The following is a 24010-nucleotide window of genomic DNA, read 5'->3' as shown; positions in this document are numbered from 1 at the left end:
ATGTGGGTGCCCGGAACTGAACTTGTCTCCTGCAAAAGCAGTAAGTGTTTTTGATGTTGAACCATCTCTCCAGCCCCACAGAATGCCATTTAAAGCAAAGTTACATAACCTGAAACCAAATTGCTTCCAAGTATGCTGGTCTAAGGCCCTGTAGGGGACTGATAATCAGTGACACAAGAAATAGTCATATGGTATCACCTCCCTTTGTAATGTAACTTGCTGGACCCTGCCATGGAGAAGGGGAGTCTGTTTCCTTATTCCATGGATATTATAGACACCACAGCCCTAGCCATCTACTCTGCACCCATTGTTTTCCATGGGCCATCACTTGTGACTAAGTGCCATCTATATATCAGAATGGTTATTCATTTTTACCTTTATCACTTTAACTAGTTATAAGTCATGTGTTGTGCCCCCCTCCCCGCTCTTAAAGAGATTGTGCAGTCATGAACAAAACTGTGATGTGTCACATGGTATGATGCATCATCACCTCATCCAAACTCTAGAGTGGAACCTCCTTGATCAGAGAAATTAGATAAGAGAAGGCAGTAACATATAAATAGAAGAAAAGAAGCAAAATTATTTCTGTTTACAGATTCTGTGACTCAAACAAAACAAAATGCTTCCCCCAACTGAAGGAATGAATCTTTCCCATTCAGGCCTGGGGAAGAGGAGACAGAAAACTTGCAAGAGCTGGAGATGGGAGGACACTAAGGAAAAGGAACCTTCTAAACAAAGCAGGGCCAGTCAATGCACATATAAATCACAGAGACTGTGGAGCATGCAAAGAGGCTTGCACCAGTCTAAGCAAGACGCAGTTCCAGTGCCAAGACGGGAACTAGACACACGCCCCAGTTCCTAACCCAGAAGCTATCTGTGATTGATTACTGATTGCAGATGAAAAGTTGGTCTTCTCTAACAGAGCCTCACAGGATATAGAAAGTCTTCTTAAGGTCAGCCCCATGCCCAGTCAATAGATGACAATATAAAATGAACTCATTGACACTTTTGGAGGTTCTTTGGAGGTGCTTTGCCAGGCTTTTTAAAAATCTAACAAGTCCTTTTTCATATATTTTATGGCTTCCAGTTTTGTATTTTTATCAGGATTTTTGAGTGTGCATGCTTGTGTCTTTTCTTTGGCTCTTTTTCTTCTATTTGTTTGTTCTTATTTTGTTATCATATTTTTTAGATGCGTCTTTGTATTTTAATGGGAAAGAGAGAACAGATGTGGATTTTGATGAGTGGGAAGGAAGGGAGGAGTTGGGAGGAGTTGGAGGAGGGTTAAGAGTAATTAGAATATATTGCATGGAAAAAATCTATTTTTAACTTTTAAAAGAATTTTTAAAACACTGATGAAAGATATTAAAGACACACATAAAACCTTGAAAGATTCCCCAATTGTTGAATTAGAATCAGTATTGTCAAGATCTCTCTACCATCAAAGTGATCTGCAGACTCAAGGGACTCCTGTTACGCTAGGGAGCAATATCCACCAGATCATGTGAGTAGAGAGACCTCAAGTAGCCAACTCGATCTTGATTAAAAAGAACAAGGTTGGGTCTTGAGAGATGGCACAAGGTAGAAGAAATGAAGGAAAGAATGAAGAAGGTTTGCTGCAGATGCAAACATGAGTTTGAATCAGATAACCTGGAAAACAAACCCTAGCACAGCCATGTGTGTCTGTATAACCTCAGTGCTGTAGGGATCCCAATAGGACTATCGCTGGGACTTGATGGCTGCTAGACTGACTTCAGTTTCAGTGAGAGATTCTGTTTCAGGGAGCAATACAAACAGATGGAGGGCGATAGAGCAGAGAACGTGATGTTTTCCTCTCACCTATAATCTCAAGCATACAGGTACATATACCTGCAAACAGCAGGAGTACGTATGTATACATAACACACACATACACCCTAAAAGTAAAAAGAAAAGAAAAAGTTTGGAGATATGACAATATTGTATTTCATGGCATACTATAGGATAGTAACAATAGTAACAATAGCAAGGTATTGACATAAAAACAAACACATAGTCCAAAAAGAAAACAAGAGATAACATGAATATATCCTTATAATTTCAGCCAACTGATGCTCAGAAAATGAGATATATTTGAAATGGAATCATCAGAAAAGTGATGTGGAGAAAATTAGATGCCCAAAGTCTTGGAATAGATATGAACATTTAGACATGAGCAGCATATAGAACTGCAAACAGACAGGACAAGAACAGAGTTCACAACATGTTACGACAAAAATGTCAGCAATATAGGACAAAGAGATAATGTTTAAAAGCTGTGAAAGAGAAATAAGGATTCATTCATAAAGGCAAATCCATTAGAATAAGAGCAAATTTCTCACCAGAAACTCTAAAAGGCTGGAGGTGTGAAAAATTCTGTATTTACAACCGTGAAAAAAATAACTGACATCCTTTATAATACTCAGAGAGCTATCCCTCAAAATACAAGGAAAAATAAAAACCTGGCAAAATTATCATCAACAAAAACATTCATAACCATTAAACTAATACTGTAGAGCATACTTAAAGGAACCTACACAAGAAGAGTAAAATAAGCACAAACACCAGTAAAAAGCAAGAAAATAAATTCCACTAAAACAAAAGATGAATAAATAAAAATCAAAAAATAAATATTAGAGAAAAACCAAGTGACAGTAATCCTTTATTAGTTATATATTATTACTGTAACTGTAAATGGCTTTAACTTTCCAATTAGAAATCACAGATTTCCTGGATACAGTAAAAGACAAGATTCAACTATTTGCTGTTCACAAGAAACCCACCGCACTGATAGCAACCTTCCCAGGCAATAAAAAGATAAAATTTGCTATTCCAAGAAAATGTCATGGAATAGCAAATTTTATCTGGGTTTCTGATCCTACTGCACGCACTGGCTTTGTGGGAGCCTAGGCAGTTTGGGTGCTCAACTTACTAGACCTGGATGGAGGTGGGGGTTCCTTGGACTTCCAACAGGACAGGGAACCCTGATTGCTTTTCGGGCTGAGGGGGGGGACTTAATTGGGGGAGGGGGAGGGAAATGGGAGGCGGTGGTGGGGAAGAGACAGAAATCTTTAATAAATAAATAAATTAAAAAAAAAAACTTCAAACATCCAAAAAAAAAAAAAAGAAAGAAAATGTTATCTCTAAGCAAGCATCGGTGCCTATACTTTCACATGCAGAAAAACAGACATCAACCCCACTGTCGGAACACAGTACAGGAATAGAATCATGTGACGACAATTCTAAGAGCCTGTGAGAACACTCTAAGGAAAACAGACAAAAGTCTTGTAAACTAAGTTTTTAAAATACACAGAGTTGTTGCCAGAATGTGCGCATGTCTCCCAGGTGCAGCAGATTAGAAGGAGTTAACTTCAGAATACATCACAACTACCTATTGGGATTTTTTACATGCCTTTATGGAAAACCTGTTTTTGCCATGTATGGCTTGTCTTTGTGATTGTATACAACTGAATTCACGAAAACTTTACTCAAGTGACCATTTTATTATTATTTTTTCTCCTCTCCTCCCAGTCACCCCCCACCCACACTGTTCCCACCCTCCCCAATGGACTCCTCCTCCATTTCTGTTTAGGAAAGGGCAGGTGTCCCATAAGTATCAAAAAAAGAAAAAAACATGACATCACAAGTTGCAGTAAGACTAAGCATCTCTCCATATATTAAGGCTGAGCAAGGTGACACAGTAAGAGAAGGATCAAAAAGGCTGGCAAAAGAGTTGGACAGCCCCTGTTCCCACTGTTAGGAGTCCCAGAAGAGGGTCAAGCTACACAACTGTAATATATATGCCGAGTGCCTAGGTCAGTTCCATGCAGGCTCCCTGGTTGTTGGTTCAGACTCTATGAACCCTATGAGCGCATGTTAGTTGATTCTGTGAGTTTTCTTGTGGTGCTCTTGACCCCTCAGGCTTCTGCAATCCTTCCTCCCCCCTCTTCTGCAGGATTCTCTGAGCTCCATCTAATGTTTGGCTGTGGGTCTGTGTCTGTTTTTATCAGTTGCTGGATGAAGCCCCTCTGATAACAATTTATATCAACCAATGTATACAGCAGAATATTGTTAGGCATCATTACACTAACTTTCTCCCCACTCCAGTCAGGCGTGTTCTATACTAGGTCTCTGGGTCATCCAGCCTGTGCGTTCTCATATCTCTTCGTGATAAAAGTCTTAGAGAGACCAGGAATACAAGGGATGTACCTAAACATAATAAAAGCAATATACAGCAAATCAGTTGCCAACATCAAATTAAATGGAGAGAAGTTCAAAGTGATTCCATTAAAATCAGAAAAAAAGACAGGGTTGTCTACTCTTGCCATATCTATTTCATATAGTACTTAAAATTCTAGCTAGAGCAATAAGACAACAAAAGGAGATCAAGGGGATACAAACTGGAAGGGAAGAAGTCAAAGTATCATTATTCATAGATGATATGATAGTATACATAAGGGACCCCAAAAACACCACCAGAGAACTCCTACAGCAGATAAACATCTTTAGTCAAGTGTCAGGATACAAACTTAACTAAAAGAAAAATCAGTAGCCTCCTATATAGAAACAATAAACAGGTTGATAAAGAAATCAGAAAATCAACAGCCTTCACAATAACCTCAAATACTATAAAAATATCTTGGTGTAACTCTAACCAAATAAGTGAAAGACCTATATGACAAGTTCAAGTCTTTGAAGTAAGAATTTGGAGACGACATCAGAAGATGGAAAAATCTCCCATGATCATGGATCAGTAAGATTAACATAGAAAAATGGCAATCTTACCAAAAGCAATCTACAGATTCAATACAATCTCCATTACAATCCCAACACAATTCTTTACAGACCTTGAAAGAACAATAATAAACTTCATATAGAAAACCAAAAAAGCCAGGACAGCCAAACAACCCTGTACAATAAAAGAACTTCTGGAGGTATCATTATCCCTGATTTCAAGCTATACTGCAGAGCTATAGTAATACAAACAGAATGGTATTGACACAAAAACAGACAGGTCGGTCAATGGAATCAAATCGACAAAAATCTATATACCTATGGACACCTGGTTTTTGACAAGCCAAAATCATACAATGGAAAAAAGAAGGCACTTTCAACAAATGGTGCTGGTCTAACTGGATGTTGGCATGAAGACTGTAATCAGAAGACTTTCTTAACTCTTGGAGTATAAATTGTCTGAGTCACTGAATAAAGTTGGCTACTGCATGGCACTTTAGTTCACCTCATTTATTGGCTCCATGTTCCCAGGTCCACCACCTCTAGAGCAGTGACACCCAACTTTGATCGGAACAAACAGAAGGTCCCTGTATATTGACTATAAGTGGAGAAAAGCAGTCAATTTCATAAAACAAACACTACTAGAGATGCAGGAGCAGATAGACCCCAATACAATCTTCAATATGTATAAATCATTTGAACAAAAATTTTCAAAAATGGATCTTCAAAATGAAACCATACTGGAACCTTCTCTACTTCTAGTTAACTCTCAAAGTGCCAGGAGCTGCAATGGAGGGAAGTAGGGAGGAAAAGCATTAACGATCTTCTCCAGATGTGAACCCTATAAACTTAGTTAACACATATTGACACAAATAAACGACTTGAGGCTCCAGGGGTATCTCAGCTGGTTAAATGCTTGCCACAGATGCATGAATCAGAGTTGGATGCTCAGCATCCATAAAAAAAGCTGCATACAAAGGTACACATCTGTAATCCCAGCACTGTGGAAGCAGAGGCAGAGGATTCCAGGGCCTTGATGGCCAGTCAGTCTAGTGAAAATGAGATTACCAGGTTCAGTAAGAAATTCTGTCTCCAAAACAAATCAATAGAAGAATACAAATCATCTTGACTTCTGGCCTCTACTTTCACATGCAGACACATTTATACACATACCACAGCGCACTACACTACACTACAATACAACATAATAGAAATAACACTTTATCAGGCAATCATCCTTGCTCCTCATGGCAGGAAGTGTAACTGAAGCAAAGCCACACTGACACTGTTCGAGAAGCAGAAGTCCTGAGAGCAGGGGGCACATCCTTATGGGGACATGCATAGCTACATTCTTTTTGTATTGGAAATACTTCCCAGTATTCCCTGTTGGCTACTGACTAGAATTTCTATACAGAAAGATCAACAAAAATAGAATATCTGAACAAAACTAACAGACAGACTACTTCATTCAACAACAGAACAAATCCTTCTTTCAATTGTATTGGGAACAATGACCAAAAAAAGGACATATTCATATCATTTAAAAAGACTTAAGAGTTGGTATCATATACAGAATATTTTCTGACCATAATATGGTAAAATTAGAGATCAGTAACACTGGAAAATCTCTGAAAACACAAAAATTAGACAGTCACTTCTAAAGAATCCATGACTCAGAGGAGGCCTGCAAATGTTTCCCCAGAGGATGCTGGGTAAAGATTAAAACATGACATTACATTTTACAGCAGAGTGGAAACAATGCTGAGAGGCAGAGGTAGAGCAGTCAGTGCTCACGGACGAGAGGGCCAGCTCTGGACTCGAACCCAATTTCAGTCAGCAACATCTAACGTAAGCATCCACCTCAAAGAAAAATAGAAGAGGGGGTGGAGAGATGGCACAGCAGTTAAAATCATTTGCTGCTCTTCCAGAGGACCTGAGTTCAGCCTTCCAAACTATACTGGTGGCTCAAAACTGCTTTGAACTCCAGCTCCGATTAATTGGGTGCCCTCGCCGCTGAGGGCACCCATCCACATGTGGCATCCACTCACACAGACCAAATACATATAACTGAAAATTAAAATCAGTCTTTTAAGAAATTAGAAAAGGGTAAGACAACAGGCAACAAGGCAACAGAAAGAATGTCAGTATCATACAGTTCATTCTTCATGAAAAAATGAAGCATTAAATCAGAGGGTATAATACCGCACATAAGTGATCCCAAACTCCCTCCGATCTCTTCTAGAGAAGATCAATATTTTCAGCACAGGGGTGGGGTACAAGTTCAACTTGAAAGTCAGTAGCCTGTCTGTAAACCAACAGCAAGCATGCTGAGAAAGAGATGATGGAAACAGTCCAATTAACAATAGCCTCGGAGGGAAAAAGAAAACCTAGGGATAAACAAAGTAAGCGAAGTAGAAGACCTAATGCAAAGGAAACTTGAAATCTCTGAAGAGAGAAACCGAGAAAGCCCCTACAAGGTGAACAGATCTCCTATGCTCATGAATTGGTGGAATTTGCATTGTAAAATCAACGCCCTACCAAAAGCAATCTACAGATTCAAAGTAATCTCAGCAAAAATTCCTTAAAAACTTTTAAGACTGACAGAAATAAAAAAAGAGCAGAGTTACAATCACGGATATCAGGGACGAAACAGTTGATGTGACTTCACACCTGCAAGGCAGAGGGGAAATCACAACCTCTGCTCGTAAATTCAGCAATTAGACGAAACGGCAAAATTGCTCAAAACTCACGGTCTATCAAAATTCAGCCAATATGAAACGCACAGTCTGAGGAGGTCTACAGTCAGAGCAGAGATTGAGTTTGTAATTCAAACCTTTTTAACAGATGAAATCTCCAGACACAGAGGATATCGCTACAAGATTCTACCCAACAGTTGGAGAAGAGCTTACAGAAATTATTGTTCATTATCTCTTCCAGAAAGCAGAGAATATTTCTCAATAATATTATGAGGCTTGTACTATTGGAGTCTAAAGCCAGGGAAAACAAAGAAAGGGGGTGTATGAGCTGGAGATGAGTGAGGGGCGGCTTACTAATATCTCTCCTGAACACACATTGAGAGATTTCTCCAACAGAATCCTTTTTAAATTATTTTTTATGTGTACAAACATTTTTGCACGCATGCATATTTGTGCCTGGTGCCTATGAAGGCTGGATTCCCCTAGACTGGAGCTACAGTTGAATGTGAGCTTCTATGTAGGTGCTAGGAACTGCACACGGGTCCTCTTGAGGCTCTCTGAACTGGTGAGCCACCTCTCCAGCCCCTCCAACAGACCCTTACTAACCAGACTCAACCATGTATGGCCCTAGTCTGCATTAAGAATAGAACTGCCACCAAGCTGTAGGAACTGTCCCTTCGTTCTTAATATCCCCCTTAGCTGCAAAGAGCTACCCGGTTCGGTGTTAACCCTTTGGAGGAACCATGTTTGGCAGACAAGAATTTTAGGCTACACGTTCCCAGCTACTTCAGCCCAGAGGACCTAACTGGAAGAACCAGGGGTGAGCTATCAGACGAACAGAAAGGCCCTCCAAAGTCAACCTCGTTTGGGTACTGATCCATGCTTTCCTTACAGTTTGCTACTACAGGCCTCCACCCTTAACAGTCTCCTGGTTCCAGTAGAATTCTTTGACATGTGGCTTCTCCTAGGGATCTATGCAGTAATGTCTATTCATCCCAGCAGACCACGAGACGGATTTCATCCAAGCCTAGATGGCTGAAGCAAAGTGCTTTCTGGGGTTACTTACACCGTGACTCAGGGGCACCCTGTGCTGGCATGGGTGATGACTCATGAGAGTTGCACTCTGGGAGGAAAGGAACCCCTCTTTTTGTTTTAAGATCGCATCACCAAGGGCCTCAGTGTCTCCCTAAGTAGTCATCCCTGGGCTAAATGGAAAGAATTTTCCTTAGAACAAACAGGTCACAGGTTACAGACAGAGACGGGCCGAGTATTCTTTTCCTTTTCCTCCACAGTCATCTTCTTCATTTTATCTTTTATTTAATTTTTTTCCAGCCTAATATCTTCATTGATTATTTGGGGGATTTCACATCACGCACCCCCACACAGTGTCTTCCCGGTCCTCCCACGTCCTTGACGCTGGAGGTTTACCTTGGGGAAACCATCAGTTTCTCTATTTATTTAGGCTGCTGAATTTCCCTTTCTTTATTTTCCTTAAGCCAAATCAACTTAGATGTCTGTTTTTCAAAATTATACATTTATCAAGACGGGGCTGGAGCAACCTTGTCCTCTGCGAGCTCACTAACGCCTACTTGCACCCCTCACTCTCTATTCTACAGTAATTCACTTGCTCTTCCCAAGACGTCGGCAAGCTGGCAGGGATTTACAGCTTCCTTATTGCTTTTTATCTTGGTCCTTCTTTTATGTCTGCAGAAGCTTGATGGTCCCAGGAAGACCCATCTTTCTTTATACCGAGCTGACATAGCCATAGATTTCATATCTTTTCCTCTGACATTGCCGCAAACTACTCACAAGATGGGCAGGGGGAGTGCCAGTGCATAAGGTTGCCCTAGGCAGCTTCGCAGGTAGCAAGAGCTTTGTATTATGGAAAATAAATAAGTTGAACTGACTGTTAGACAGACACGACTTTTGTTTTTAGGCCACTTAGAGTCCCCACTGGCAGCAGAATGTCCCCTAGCATTTTTTATGACCTCTCTGGTCCCCTACTATGTTGCCTGGCACTCTTCCTCTTCCTAGCAACCTCCATTCCTTTCTTAGATTTCTTATTTTCTTGGTGTCTCCACCCAGGGCTCCTCCATCCACCAATCAAATCCTTATCTCTGTCCTAGTGAAGAAGGCAATACCACTCTCCGTTCCTTTTCTCGTCGCTGAGAAAATAGCTGACAAAAGGAACTTAGGAGAAAGGGGTTCTTTGGGATCAGAGTTGCAGGGGACTCTGCCTACAATGAGGTAGAGAGGAGTAGCAATGGGAGCAGGAGGTGGCTGGTCACGTGGCATCCAGTTATGAAACAGAACAATAAATGCTCAGCTTGCTTCCTCCTCAGCCTCAGCTTTGAGTCCAAACCGAAGCCTAAGGAATAGTACTGCCTAATTTGAGGCTGGGACCACCCACCTCAATTAACCTAATTTAGATTACATAGCCCTGCCTGGAGGCTAATCCCATGCTGGCTCCAAATCTCATCAAGCTGGCAGTCAAGATTAACTACCAGACTCACTCTCTGCCTCTTTCTACAAACCCCAAAGTTCTCATTTAGTCAAAACGAACCACGTTTGGTAAGTTGGAAGCTCTATTCTGGGGAGGGAAGATGGATGGGTAGGAGCAGAAAGCCTACAGAATCGATAAGAACCCGTTTCTCTCTAGGACAATTGGTCTCAACTTCATCACTCCAGGTAGCTTGGACTAGATGAACCTCTGCTGTGGCATGGGGAGGGTGGCCGGCCCTGTGCAGTGTTAAGACCGCAGTAAGCTTGCACAAACACCCTTCCCCGGCCAGAACAATAAAGGACACACAGAAGCATTTCAAATGCCCTCCAGAGGTCAAAATGGCCACTAGCTGAGACGCCCTACTCTAGGGGACCCTCTATAGTCTATATAGAAGAAGCAGACACAATAGCATTACAACTATGAGCCTGAATCTGCTCTGTCTGAAAGTCAATGAACAACACATTAGCCTGCCTTGATTCTATAACTCTAAATGATCACCAAAAATCCAATTTCAATAGGCAGTTGGAAATCAAATGCATATTCAGTATCCTAATTTGTTTTTTAAAATAATGAACTTTGGCACACAGCTCTGGTGATAAAACTTCAAGGCCATATCGGATAATTAGAATTAGGATGTTTTAAAGATAAGACCATTCAAATTATTAGGGGAGATTTTATAGCTTGTATTGTTTAGAGAACGCATTTTGCTCAGAGATACTCTGACTTTCCAAACATTAAACTTCTACTCTTTTCTCTCAAATTACTTGTTAACGACACCATTTTATATCGGTTGGTTCCTGATATTGTGCTCATAAAATATGTGTTTGCCAAACATGACCTATTAGACCTATGATGTTGCTCTGACATAAATATTTCTGAGCATTTCCAAAGCCGGATTGGGATCTCAGTTGGAGGGCATAAGGAAAAGTAAAGCAATAGATTAGGTGTGACCTGAGCCAGAATGACTGAAATGCTACTTGGCTTTGGACCCAAACTACAGTGTCTGATAATTTTCAATCCAGAGTTGACCCACCCTTCTGTGCCTGATATGAGGTAGGCTGGAAACACTCTAGTTCTGGGAAGCTCAGGTGGTTGTCGGGTTGTCTTTAGGGAGATGGCTCAGCAGTGAAGAGTACTTGCTGCTCTTAGAGAGGACCTGAATTCTGTTCCCAGCACCTACAGGTTGTAACTCAAGTTCCACAGACTCTGATAATCTTGTCTGGTGTCCGCAGTTACTGTATACGTGCACATACGTGCACACATACACACACACACATATACACATACTCAGGCTCACACCTCACACATATACACATAAAATAAAACTAAACTATTTTTAATAGGTCTCTATGTATGAGCTGAGAATATAACTGGATATATGCCAAACACTTTGTTTCAGCCGGCTTTCAAATCAACAGGTGAACGTCTCTTTTAACAACAGGGTCACAAGAGGACGATGAAGCCCAGCCCCAAGCTGCTGGTGAAACTGAAACTTCGATTCACCCCACATGGTTAAGTCTGGTTCAGAAACCAGGAAGAACTGAGACACCTGGCTATTAAGAAGGTGACCCAGGGTATTGTGGAGTTGAAAAGATATCCAGGCCGGGCGGTGGTGACGCACGCCTTTAATCCCAGCACTCGGGAGGCAGAGGCAGGCGGATCTCTGTGAGTTCGAGGCCAGCCTGGTCTACAAGAGCTAGTTCCAGGACAGGAACCAAAAGCTACGGAGAAACCCTGTCTCGAAAAATCAAATCAAAAAAAAAAAAAAGAAAAAAGAAAAGATATCCAGGCTGGATTAATAAATTCTTACAAGCATGGGCCAGAAGGGTTTTTTTTTTTTGATTGTTTAAAACATGGCTGTATAGAAAGTGATTTATCCAAGAATTTCCAATACCTACCAAGAGCATGCAGTGGGGGATGGTAGCTGGTCCCCTCCCCACATGTTTAAATGCCTGCTGCTTGAAACAAGTCTGTAACATTGACAGAAGGAGAAATAGAGAAATAAGATTATAAATAGGGTCTGAAGTCCGCATAAAGAGAGACTGTGGGGGCTGGGGAAATAGATCTCTTATTGGCGTGCTTGCTGTCTATCATGATGACCTGAGTTTGACCTTCTGAAGCCACTTTTTGAAGATTGGGCATGGTGGTACATACTTGTAATCCTAGCACTGGGGAGGTGAGGTTGTGAAGATCTCTGGAGCTGTCTGTGCAGGCAGGAGGCACTTTGGCCAATGTTCTCTTTAGCACTGAGGTTTTTCAGCATTCTGTGGATGTTTCCCAGTTTCTTGTTGCGTGCAGCTGTTTGTTATTTAGGTCAAGAATATCCTGTGAGTTTGGCAGACATCCGCTTACAAGGTGTAGGAAGTCATGAAGACTGTGGCCACGAGCAGAAGGAATGGCTGTCGTCAAATCCATGATGCTCTACCAAATTGGGTAGGGGGCCTGAAAATACGGGTTTCTTCCTCACAACTGTGGGGCATAGCAGAAAACCAGCTGTAACAAGGCTAGGAATAAACTCAGTTGGCAGAGGGCTCTCCTAGTGTGCATGAAGTCATGTGTTTGATCCTGGAACTGCGTAAACCCAGGTAATGGCACACACCTGCAATCCCAGCACTTGGAAGACAGAGGCAGGAGGATGAGGGGATTAAGGTCATTATCAGCTGTATAATAAACTTGAGATCAACCTAGGATCCTTGAAACTGTCTCAAAGAGAGAGAAAAATAGAGAGAGAGAGAGAGAGAGAGAGAGAGAGAGAAGAAAGATGGCTGAAAATTAGTTACCATGGGTCGAATATAGCTGTAAATTCTCCATTGGACTGTCAGTGTTATCCCACAGCGACTTGAAAGAGTTTAAGTCTGTGGCCAAGTAAAAGTTCAGATACCGTTTGAAAACCCTAAACTGCACTTTGTAAAAACAACAGCAATACACCTGCCCAGCGTTTCCTCAAAGGAACTACAGATGAAAGCCAGAGACTCTACACAGTCCCCTCCTACTCCCTACCACACTGCCACACGGCAGATGTCTTTTATCAAAATATTTAAGTTTTTCATCCAAACAGCATGCTTACCTGACATGTGCATTGTCTGGTGGCCTCTGTCTGCACCAGGGTTTCCTAGTTGTAACTCATGAGTGAGCCCGAACAGACAAGGATTTGCACCCGATAATGAGGGAGCAAATTCTGTCGTTGAGCGTTCTCAAGTTCCTTTGGTCACCCTGGTGCTTTCCCGGGAAGCTGGTCTCTTGGCAGCCACTCTACAGAGGGAATTCAAGCAATGGACACTCGGTCTTAAGATTCCTGCTCTGAGAGCAGGCCCTGTTCCTCACCAAGGAAGCACAATAGAGTCAACCCTGTTAGCGCAGGCATGGATGAGCCAGCCCGAAGTTGTAAACATGAGAGAGCGGTCTCCATTTCTCATCTGGCAGAACAACCCCACAGCTGCATAAGCCCAAACCCAGGCACAGGACTTGACTGGCCCCAACACCCACCCCATCTATGCTTTGCTGCAACATGTGAAGGAAGCTGACCCAAAGCAGCAGGATCTCCACAATACAGGGCAACAACAGGATATCTGGGAAGAGTCCTAGGGAGAGTCCCGCTTTGATAGTGTAGTAGAACCAGAGGTCTGGAAACAGGCCAATGACTCTGCAATGAACACTTGCAAGTAAAGACTATGGACAGAAGGATCTATGGCATAGCTGACTGTGTCACACTGTAGCTTCCACGAGATTTTTAATTTTTTTCCTTTTTGTTATTTTTTTCCTTTTTTCCTTAAATTTTGTTTTATTTGGGGTGGGGGTTGAAGAAGCAGGTGATGGATAGGAAGTGATGGGGCATGAATGGGATCAAGATACTTGATAGAAAAAGACTCATAGAATAAAAAAGATTCCATCCCTGAAACTTTGGGGATTTAGACTGTAATCATTTGCGTGTGTGCACATAGGCATGTACACAAACATGTGAACACAGACATACATGTGTGTTAAGTACCCAAGGAAACAAGAAGATGACATCAGATCCCCTAGACCTAGAGTGACAGGTCACTGTGAGCCTCCTGACATGTGTGCTGGACAGACACCAAACTCAGGTCCTCTGTAAGAGCAGTAAGCACTCCTGACCACTGAGGTATCCCTCCAATTCTACTCTCGAGTTTGTCTCTAGCACAGGTACTGTAGAATGGTTGAAGAAATAGACATATATTAAGCAAATGACATTATTATTCATTTACCAATTCATATATTAAGGCCATGATGGCTAAAACATTTTATTTTAATCTGAGAAAGCTGAGTAGCATTCATTAACAAAGCAACCGTGTCCTCTACATATCCAATCAGAAGGACATAGCAGTCAGGAGAATGAGTACTGAGTACTGAAACTCACTCTAGGAATGTATGTGAATATAAAAGCCAAAGGGTCAAAGAGCCCAGCTAAAGATCTGACCCGGAATAAAACTGTGCTGTGTGCTTACGATTTATCTATCATTGGTGAAGTGGAAGCAGTAAGAAACAGAGTGGCTTTGGGAAGAACGCAACACCCTCATTTACCCATCCCTCAGGAGGATGCTGACCAAGGCAGAGGGCCAGGTCATTGGCTGGCCTTGGCCCTAGAGCACAGGACTTTGCTATATTATGAAAGTCACTCTGTTGTTTTTTTGTTTTGTTTTTTGTTTTTTATTGATTTTTTTTATTGAGCTATACTCTGTTATATTAGAAGAAACCAATGGCAATCCTGGATTTTGGATTCCTTGTCTTTTTTCAGAATTCTTTCTGTCAAAAGTTTTCCCATTCCGTTGGTGAAGGAAAATGGTCTTTAATTCCTTTGGGGTTTTTTTGTCTTTTCATTTTTTTCTTTCTGTCTTTCTTTTCAATAGAATTTGTTAGATCAAGTAGGGAGAGTGTGGAGGGTCAATGAGGAGGGGACCAAGGAGATAGCTTGTGTTGCTTGTCACCTAAACCAATGAGGAAAGCTCTTTCCTGAGATCAAGCTGCAGGTCACCTGACTCACCTGCCTTAGCGCGAACAGCCCTTGGAGCTAACATCTGAGGTTAATCAATGGCTTCTTGTTCCCTCTCTTGTGTCATGTGACTCCATCCCCTGAACATTACATTGCTTTAAACTTGGAGTGGTTGCCTGTCCTGCTCTTGTATCACCTTCAAGGTTCCTCTGGAGACCTAGTCCCCTAATGCTAGGGTCTGAAGAAGGGCAGCTTTCAGAAGTGATGAAAGCCAAGAGGGTTCTACCTTCTCAGATGGGGTTGGCACTCTTAGGAAATAGCTAAAGACAGAAGGGACACAGCATTCCTTCCTCCCAGCGGATTCGGCAGGTTCCTCTTGGAAACTGAGTCCAAGACCTCACTAGGTACCAAACCCATTAATTCTTTAATCTTGGGTTTCTCAGTCACCAGAGCCATGAGAGATGCATTTGTTTTAATAAATCATCCAGCTTAGGTATTACAGTACTACAAATGCTCAGAATTGAACTTAACATCCAAATTCTCCTTATAGCTTATGCATTCAAGTATGACCTACTATCTTTAATGTCACCTCATATGGAATTGACTTAAGGCTTCATTCTATCTATAACTCCACTGTCTTCCTAGTATATAAGGGTCATGCCTGTCACAGATTTGTACGTTATCCATGGTTTAGAAAACATCCCTGAGACTTCTGGCTGGCTGCTCTTTTCTCATTTGTTTATGCCTCGTTTTAAATAAAGAAACTTTCCCTAACTCATTGTCTTTAACACCTTTCTTTGACATCATTTTGTTTTCTGCTCAGCACAAACTCCAACCTCACTGATTGATTTCTTCCTTTGTTCCTCCTCTACGGTGTAAGTTCTTTGTAGATCTAGTGTGACCTCCAAAGGAGGGCCTTAAATATATGATAAGTAATAAATAACATCCTTTTTGCAGGGACATCCGTCTCAGTCTCCCCATGTGTAGATATATGACATGAAACCTGAGTTTAGAATCAAAAAAAAACCATCTTTACCATCAAAAGCAACAGAGTTAAGACAGATGTGAATGCTGCATAGTTAAGTAAGACAGAAGGGAGAAAAGCAAACATTTGGAGAGCTAAGCAATGGTATAGGATGGATGCTTTTACACTTCTGTAAAACCTGTTGGAGTTTAGTAGATAAGGAAAAGAAAAAAATAACATAGGAAAGAATATGAAGGATAAGAGCATATTTAATGGCATTATGGGGCTTGCAAGATTGCTCAGCAGTTAAGAGAGATTGCTGCTTTCCCAGAGGACCCAAGTTCTGTTCCTATAACTTCCATCAGGAGGCTCACAACCATCTGTAACTCAAACCCCCTTCAAGGAGTCCTATTTTTCTCAGTGAAAGATAAAATGAAGATATTAATGTTGAAGAAATGTATCCGTGACTGACTTGTGTGGTTGACAGAAAGGGGGATGTTAGTGTGACAGTGCCTGACTTCTGAAAGTTCCACCACTCACACACAAACCCATACTCAGTCTCTCCCTCTCTCACACACATGCACATACACAAGCACACAATTAAAAAGAATAAGAGACTTTTAAAAATAGAATGATAATATATCAAAACAGCAAGCCAGTCCATATGTTGATAGTGGTAGACAGAGAAAAAATGAAGGTACCAGGACTGTGAATTGGAAAATATGAATGACAGGATGAAGAATTTGAACATATCTCATTTTGTACCAGGAACCAGGAAAGATCCTGGGTCAGAGGAATACATGACTGACAATATGATCTCTGAGGGGCATTTTTTGCTGTAATATTTAAGAAAAGTGTAGCGCAGGAAGGCTGGAAATGGGGAAAATCTGAATTTGAAGGACAGCACTGAGCCTAAGATGTTCTTTTTCTCAGTGGAAGATAAAATGAAGATATTAATGTTGGAGAGATATGTCCATAGCCAAGACACATGAATGATGAAAAGGGGATGTTAGTAAGATGGATGCTGAACCCAGAAATCAGGAAGAAGTGAACAGAAGCAGGAAAAGCAGGTTGGGAAGAGGAAGTAGACAGGTAACTGAACTGCCAAGAGGCATCCGGGTTGGAGATGCCCTACCGCTGCACAGAAAGGAAGATTCAATGTGAGAGCAGGGACGCTGGATTACTGATCTATACCTTCTAGAAATAATGTCTTAGCTTGTGCCTGTGTGGAATGGGATCCCGAAAAGAAAACTAAACAGTTGAGGAACAAAGGATGATAACATTAGAAGAACACCTACCTTAGGGGTCAGAGAGAAGAGCGAAAATAACAAAAGAATTTTTTCATTTGGCCCCAAAATAAACGGGATGCACCTGCTCCAAGTGTCAGAAGTTCAGGTCCCTAACAATAGCATAAATGAATGCAGTGATTTATTTTGCAGCCCGAGTCTTCCTACAGGATCACAATGTCTTATTAATGTCAGTCACAGTGTGCAGTTATTACAGCTGCTTATTATTCCTGTTGAGGAGACAGCCTGGCTGGCTCTTGCTTACACACTTAAGAGGACAGATGTCCTCCTGTAAGAGACAGCAGGTAAAGGAGAGATGGAGGGGGTGTTGCAACCTTCAGATGATGTCAGGACTCTGACGTTTCAAGTCACAGCACTCTGTTGTTTGTGGGCACTATTTATCTCTCATCACAGAATGTTTTGAAAGAAATTTCAGTGGTATTTATTTACAGTAGATAGAAATTTCTTAAATGAATGATAGAATTCTATAGTATTTTAACTGAAGTCTTCATACTTTCGTGTGCAGAGGTTGGAGGACAACCTCAGATGCTCTCATCATTCACCTTGTTTGAGGCAGCATCTCTTGTTGAGTGCTGCATAGGCCAGGCTAGCTGGTCCTCTCAACCATCTGGAGAGTCTCCCATCTCTGTCCCTGTCTTATAAGAGCTCTGAGATTACAGACAACCTCTAGTGCATCTGGCTTTCTTTACATGGTTCTAGGAGTTCAAATCTAGGTTCCTGTGGGTTTTTGCAGCACAAGCTTTACTGCCTGGGCTGCCTCTGCAGCTCTGGGCAGAGCTATAGCACAGCGACAACATCACATCTATTAGAAAATGTAAACACAGACTTAGGATCTCAACCCTATGCTTTCTAGAACTTCTGTTACTGTGGTCAAAAGGATGATGATAATCCTCACACTCAGGTGGATAAAACCCATCTACAGTCTTTGGGACTTTCAGAGTTTCTCAGCACTAAAATCTTAGCTAATAGTAGAGGAAACAATGAGTTTCCCCAAACAAAACAGATCCCAAACCTTAATGACAGCCATGTCTTCCCCATACAAAAGTAAATAATGAACCATTGAGCAATGTAATTCTCAGATTTTTTTTTTCAAATAGGAAACTTGACCCCCTAAAATTTGAACAGACAGTCAAGGACGGAGCATGGATTTCTTTCTCACCCCAGGTCAAGAAGCTACTTCCATTCATTTATTCTAAAATACATCTGGAAATGAATACAACTATTTCCTCTCTCCACATTAATGGTTTTGAGTAAAGGTGAAGTGGGCGGCTAATGACTGGAGTGCTCCATCCTCGTGTGCTGTGAGGACACAGCCCTGGCTGGCCTCTGGCAACACTGATGTGGATTAAGAGCATGAAATGACCGTGGATGTTTCTGGGCCTCCATTTACCTCACCAACCAATTACACAGCACATCTTGACTGGGAACACCATAGAGAGAAATACATTTCTTCGGTCACATCTTTTTTACTGTACCAAGTTGACATTTTCCTATGTTTATCCTTAAAAGCAGCACCGGCGGGTCAGCTTGACATGCTTTTTAGACCATCATAACTTGCCTTGGAGAACTGGTTTGGGTTGATAATGCTAATGGCAGAAAAATGAAACCCTGTCTACAAAACTGCCATAGCAGAAAAAGCAAGCCTCTTATATAACAGCCTTGATCAATGTGTTAACTACTCCACAGAATATTCAATAGCGCCCCCCCCGCACGACATATACACTCAGTGTCCCACACACCAACGGTTGGCAGGCAGATAGTGTCTCGGAGTATCCAGTAATGGGATTTGACAAGAGCCAGGCACTTTGGGCAGGCTCAATCAATGCTAATTAACAAGAAAGGGACTCAAAGGCAAAAGGAATCCTTGAACTCCATGTGGGTGGGGTGGGGATGGCTGGCTGAAGACCTTCCTTTCCCATTACACTCGTATATTTAATTACTTGTTCCAGTCAGTGCACTGTAGTCTGCCTTGCTGTCAGGTGGCTTTGGACTGATCCCATGTGTTAGCTGAGGATTTCCATGAAAAGGAAATGTCTCATAACTGTGGAGACACCTGTCTGCGGAGAAGGGAAGGCCTACTCTGCCAACTGGGTCTCAAATGTCTCTCCTTGTGTGTGTGGGGGGGGGAGTATCTGTACATGGATAGAAAATAGGAGGTGCAAGATGGAAGAGAGGCAATGCTACATGACAAACAAATTAATGTAAATGGGTTATTTAAGTTATAAGGGCTAGTTAGGAACCAAGCCTGAGCTATAGTCTCTGGGTCATGATTTGGGATCTGGCTAGGGGGACAGAGAAAGACTTGTTCCAAGGCCCTTCAACTTTCCCTCACGGATTGGGCTCATGAAGCCTTACCTTTCTCTGAGGGACCGATGATGGTTAAGGGTCACTGAAGAAGGGAGTGTCATTTCTCAGTGGTATGGTCACTGAAATGCCAACCATGCTATTTCAAGTACCACTCACCCACCTATGAGCAATCTACCCCAAATAAAGTCAGTGATACACACACACAGAGAGAGAGAGAGAGAGAGAGAGACAGAGACAGAGACAGAGACAGATACACATTCACACAGAAAGACAGATACGCATATAGACAGAGAGACAGAAAGACAAACATGCATGCACACACTCTCACACACACCCAGAGAGACATACACACACGTAGAGAAGAGGGGCTTGTTGAGAAGCATAAGGGTTCAACATAAGAGGTGGGTTGGGGGTAATAATGGGTGGATGACTAAAATTCATCATATACATGTATGAAATTGTCAGAGAACAAATGAAAAAACAGCTGCTGAGCATGCTGGGAAGAGCCCAGGGTTTGGTGTAGTGTATGCCTGTACTGTCTCAACTACACCTCTCATAAGTCAGAGGACTTGGCCCAGTTACCTGTCCACTTCATGCCTCAGTTCCTCCCACATGAAACAGGGGGACCTACTTCATGTTGCCATTATAAAAATTAAATGATTCAGTGCTCTTAAAACATTTTGCCTAGTGGGTAACATAATATGTGCACAGTTATTAGCTCAGTGTCTTTCAACCTTCATACACTGCAGCTCTCTAATACAGTTCCTCATGCTGTGGTGAGCAAAGTTATTTCATTGTTACTTACTTCATAATGGAAATTTTGCTATTGTTACGAATCATAATGTAAATATTTTTTTGGAGATAGAGGTTTGCAAAATGGGTCAGTACCCACAGGTTGAGAACCATTGTATTCGTTTATCACCACAGTTATTAACACCATTATGACAATTTCAAAGTAGGAAGGGGAGCTGGAGAGATAGCTCAATTGCTAAAGCCTGGGGCTCACAGTCAATACTTTAAGAGTTCAATTCCCAGCACCTATGCCAAAGCCCTGCTCTCCAACTTCCCTTGACTTTTCAATGTTGAAAGTAGAGAACATTTTCTCTGTCTTGTCTGTCTTCACATTCTGGGACTGTGTCTGTAACACTCTAGGCAATCAGGAAAAGCATTTGCTACACCGGACTGGGTAATCGTACTTCCTACCTTCACATTTTGGTTCTTTCAAAATCTCAGGCATGGTGATGTAGAGTGTTGAGCATGATCAAACCTGCTTCTTACAAATGTGACAAATGCCCTCCAAAGTGGCCATCTGTGGGTGGCATCCCAAGGAGAAAGAGACTTCCTGGTCAGTGTATAGAAGGAGGCATTCACCTACCATAATCATGGCATGAACCTGAGGATGCAAATGGGAAGAGCAGTACCCAAATTTCTATGTACAATAGCCATTTTCTTTTATATAGTGTGTGCATGTGTGTGTACAAGCACCTGCAAATATAATTGCGTACATACCACAGTACACACATGGAGGGAGATGTCAGTACACATCTTCCACCTTGTGTGAGACAGGGTCTCTTGTTCACCCCTGCATATGGCAGGCTAGCTGACAAATACTTTTCCAGGGACTCTCCTGTGACTAGGAGTGCTGGGCTTATACGTACACACTATTATATCCACCTTCAATGGGTTTGGGGGACCCAAACAAACTCAGGTCATTCTGCTTGTGTGGCAACTTTTTCCTTAATCACACTTTGTAAGTCCTTTTCTATGAAGAAGATCGTGTCATCTCTGTGTGAGAAAAAAATACATTGGACCCATTTCACATAGAGAGAAACTAAGGTATCTGGCTCTGTGAACAAGGTAGGAGCAGCAGCTTCTCATCTCCTAACTTATGTTCCATGAATCTTTGCTTTGCATTTCCGTATCATTAAGCAGACAGGCCTGTGCTGCTACTCTGAGGCCATCCAATTGTGCTGGGTTGCCCTGTTCTTCAATAACAATGAAATAACCACTATTTATTGGGTGTGGCCCTATCCCAAAGTATTCACTGGAGCTCACTAAGTAGACTAGGCTGGCTGGGCCAGTGAGCCCTGGGCATCTGCTGCTTGTCTGTCTCCACAATGCTGGGGTCATAAGCACAATCCACCATGTCCATTTTTGGGTTTTGGTTTGTTGTTGTTTTGATGTGAGTTCTGAGGATCAAATCCAGGTCCTCATGTTTGGATGGCAAGCTTACCAACTGAGCCATCTACAGAGCCCCTTAATGCCACTTCTGAAAGAGTGGTCTGGCTTGATGCAGCTGAGATCTCTGGCAGACAAAATCTCTTGTAGGTCTCCTGGATGCTCTGATAAATCACTAAAGACACGCTTGGGAAGGAATTCAACAGACACTTTATTGCTGAGTCAAGCAAGGTGTTTTATTGTAAGGTAGACATAGTTACAGGGCAGACACAGAAACATCCCACCTGCAAACCCCCCTACAGAAGCATGCTGTCTTTCTTCAGCTCTTCTCAAGTCGGCAGACCTACAGAGGCCTGAACAACGCAGTTGGTAATGTCGTTGGTCCCCTACTCCTACCTGACCTTAGAAAACAGCAGTGCCGAACCACCTAAAATTGTCCCAAAGATTTGAAGCAACTGAAAGCCACCTTTGATATTTAAAACATTGTCTACTTTTCTAACTACAGGATCAGAGAAAACCTAAATCTCAAACTGTGAGGTGTATGGTTCTTTGTAGTTCAACATTCATCTGAAACGACTCACGGGAGCCCCGGGTGGAATACGTGCCTGACTGTGTTTCAGCTGTAGCTGGCACCACAGTTAAAGAAGTCTTTGGTAGCTAAGCAATGGGACTCCTGTGTGCCATCACCTGAATCCAAACTTGAAAAAACAGAAAAGACATGAATTTTTAACGAAAAGGTAAGAACTCTACTAGTCCAATAACATGGCCCCATTGACCACCTAGCCTGAGACCTCAGTTCAGGAGACCTCTGGGAACAGAATCTGTTTGTTACAGTGGCAGTAGAGGCCAATTGAGGAAAAACTGTGTCCTTCAGATGAAGAGAGTGGGTTGGTGGGTACCCAGCATCCCAGCTGAGCTGGTCAATCACCAAGGAGAGTGGGCTTGTGGGTACCCAGCATCCCAGCTGAATCACCAAGCTACAGGACCATTCCTCCGGAAGGTGGGACCACCTTGACTCTAACAGAGATGAGAAGAATAATTATCTTTTTAATGAGATAATGTACTTTTCTTCTCCAGGATCCCACACTCTAGTGAAGTCCCTCACAAAGGTGTGGCCAAGCAACTTTGAAAGAGTGCCTGCCTTTCTCAACCACTCAGAACTCTTTTTTTTTCCCTCCATCTCCTTCCTGGGCCATTTTCCTGAACACTCAGCCTTCACACTTTCTTTAAAGCCTCCCCCCACCGCCTCCATGCACCTGCCTGTTTGCCATATGGTTGACCTTCTTGTTGCCTTAACTTAAGCTGCATGACTGCATTTTCTCCTCCATCTTCCACCTCTGGGCAGATGCTGAGATTTACATTTTGCCTTCTCGTGTGTGTGTGTGTGTGTGTGTGTGTGTGTGTGTGTGTGTGTGTTTAATGCTAATAATAAATGTCCTTGAACTTCTTTTGAGTCAGTTCTTATATTATTTTTTATTAACCAAAATTATACCTGTTAAATCAGTTCCTGTGTACAATTCTCTGCACTAAGTAAAGAGAAATACGAGAGAGAGAGAGAGAGAGAGAGAGAGAGAGAGCAGTACGACCCCAAAGGGGGGTCCCAGGGCTTGAAGTACTTCAGGCTTAGTTCCATTCTAAGAGTTTCTTGATTCCATCCTATGAGTGATGACATTCCTTCCTCACCATGTTTCAGCAACTTCCAGAAGACCTGAGAAGGTGGTCCATCTCTCTCTAGCCAAGTAATGGGCCTACAGGAGGACACATAGGGAAAAGGCCATTAAGAATGGGTGCAAACAATATAATCATTGAGGAGATAAGGGGCAGCGGGCAAAGCTGATGGGTCCTCACCTCCTCCCAGCTTGCTTCCCTTGCCTCCTCGCCAGTAGGGGGCTTGTGCGTTCCAACTGCCAGTGGTTTGGAATTTGGCGAATTCTGCAGTGATCACATTGGAGTCCATCACCTTGCAGGCCATGCAATCTCTGTTGATAAGAACATAGAATAAATCCTTGGGCACCAGTGACCGATGGAATCGTGTTCTGTGTGGAATCGTAAATAACAGACACACACACAGAGGAGGGATGGGAGGACAAGAGAAGAAAACTCAGAGAGGATACACTACCTGCCGCCTGTCCCTGGGATTCCCCTAGGCAGCTGTGTCCTGGACTGGAGACTTGATGTGATTTCTAGGACCTCCCAGACGTCTCAAAGGTCTGAAGGGACAGAAGGGATCATTCCACTGCCATGTGGGCACCTGAACTCAGAACTCAGCTCCTTGATAACCTTGGCCAGCCTTGCCCCAACTCTCCTGAGTGGATTCTGTCACTGAAATACTACACAATAGAGCAAAATGCAGTT

General features: G+C 42.3%; 1 protein-coding gene and 1 long non-coding RNA gene across 11 annotated transcripts in view; both read right to left on the bottom strand.

The window, feature by feature from the left end:
• Positions 1-24010, bottom strand: part of Rbms3 (RNA binding motif single stranded interacting protein 3) — a 1319552-nt gene that overhangs the window by 1127412 nt on the left and 168130 nt on the right. The gene's annotated exons all lie outside the window — the stretch shown is intronic.
• Positions 21895-24010, bottom strand: part of LOC121464233 — a 169009-nt gene continuing 166893 nt past the window's right edge. For all 3 annotated transcript variants that reach the window (XR_005976502.1, XR_005976501.1, XR_005976503.1), the window contains exons 2-4: positions 23775-23865; positions 23504-23634; positions 21895-23403 (exon numbers count right to left, since the gene is read on the bottom strand). This is a non-coding gene — a long non-coding RNA (uncharacterized LOC121464233). The remainder of the gene's footprint in view (positions 23404-23503; positions 23635-23774; positions 23866-24010) is intronic.

Source organism: Microtus oregoni, unplaced genomic scaffold (assembly GCF_018167655.1).
Source record: "Microtus oregoni isolate MIOR12 unplaced genomic scaffold, Mior012 000028F_ref0000031, whole genome shotgun sequence".
NCBI classification, from domain to species: Eukaryota; Metazoa; Chordata; class Mammalia; order Rodentia; family Cricetidae; genus Microtus; species Microtus oregoni.
Note: the sequence above shows the minus strand (reverse complement) of the source record. Positions and strands in the feature narration are given on the sequence as shown.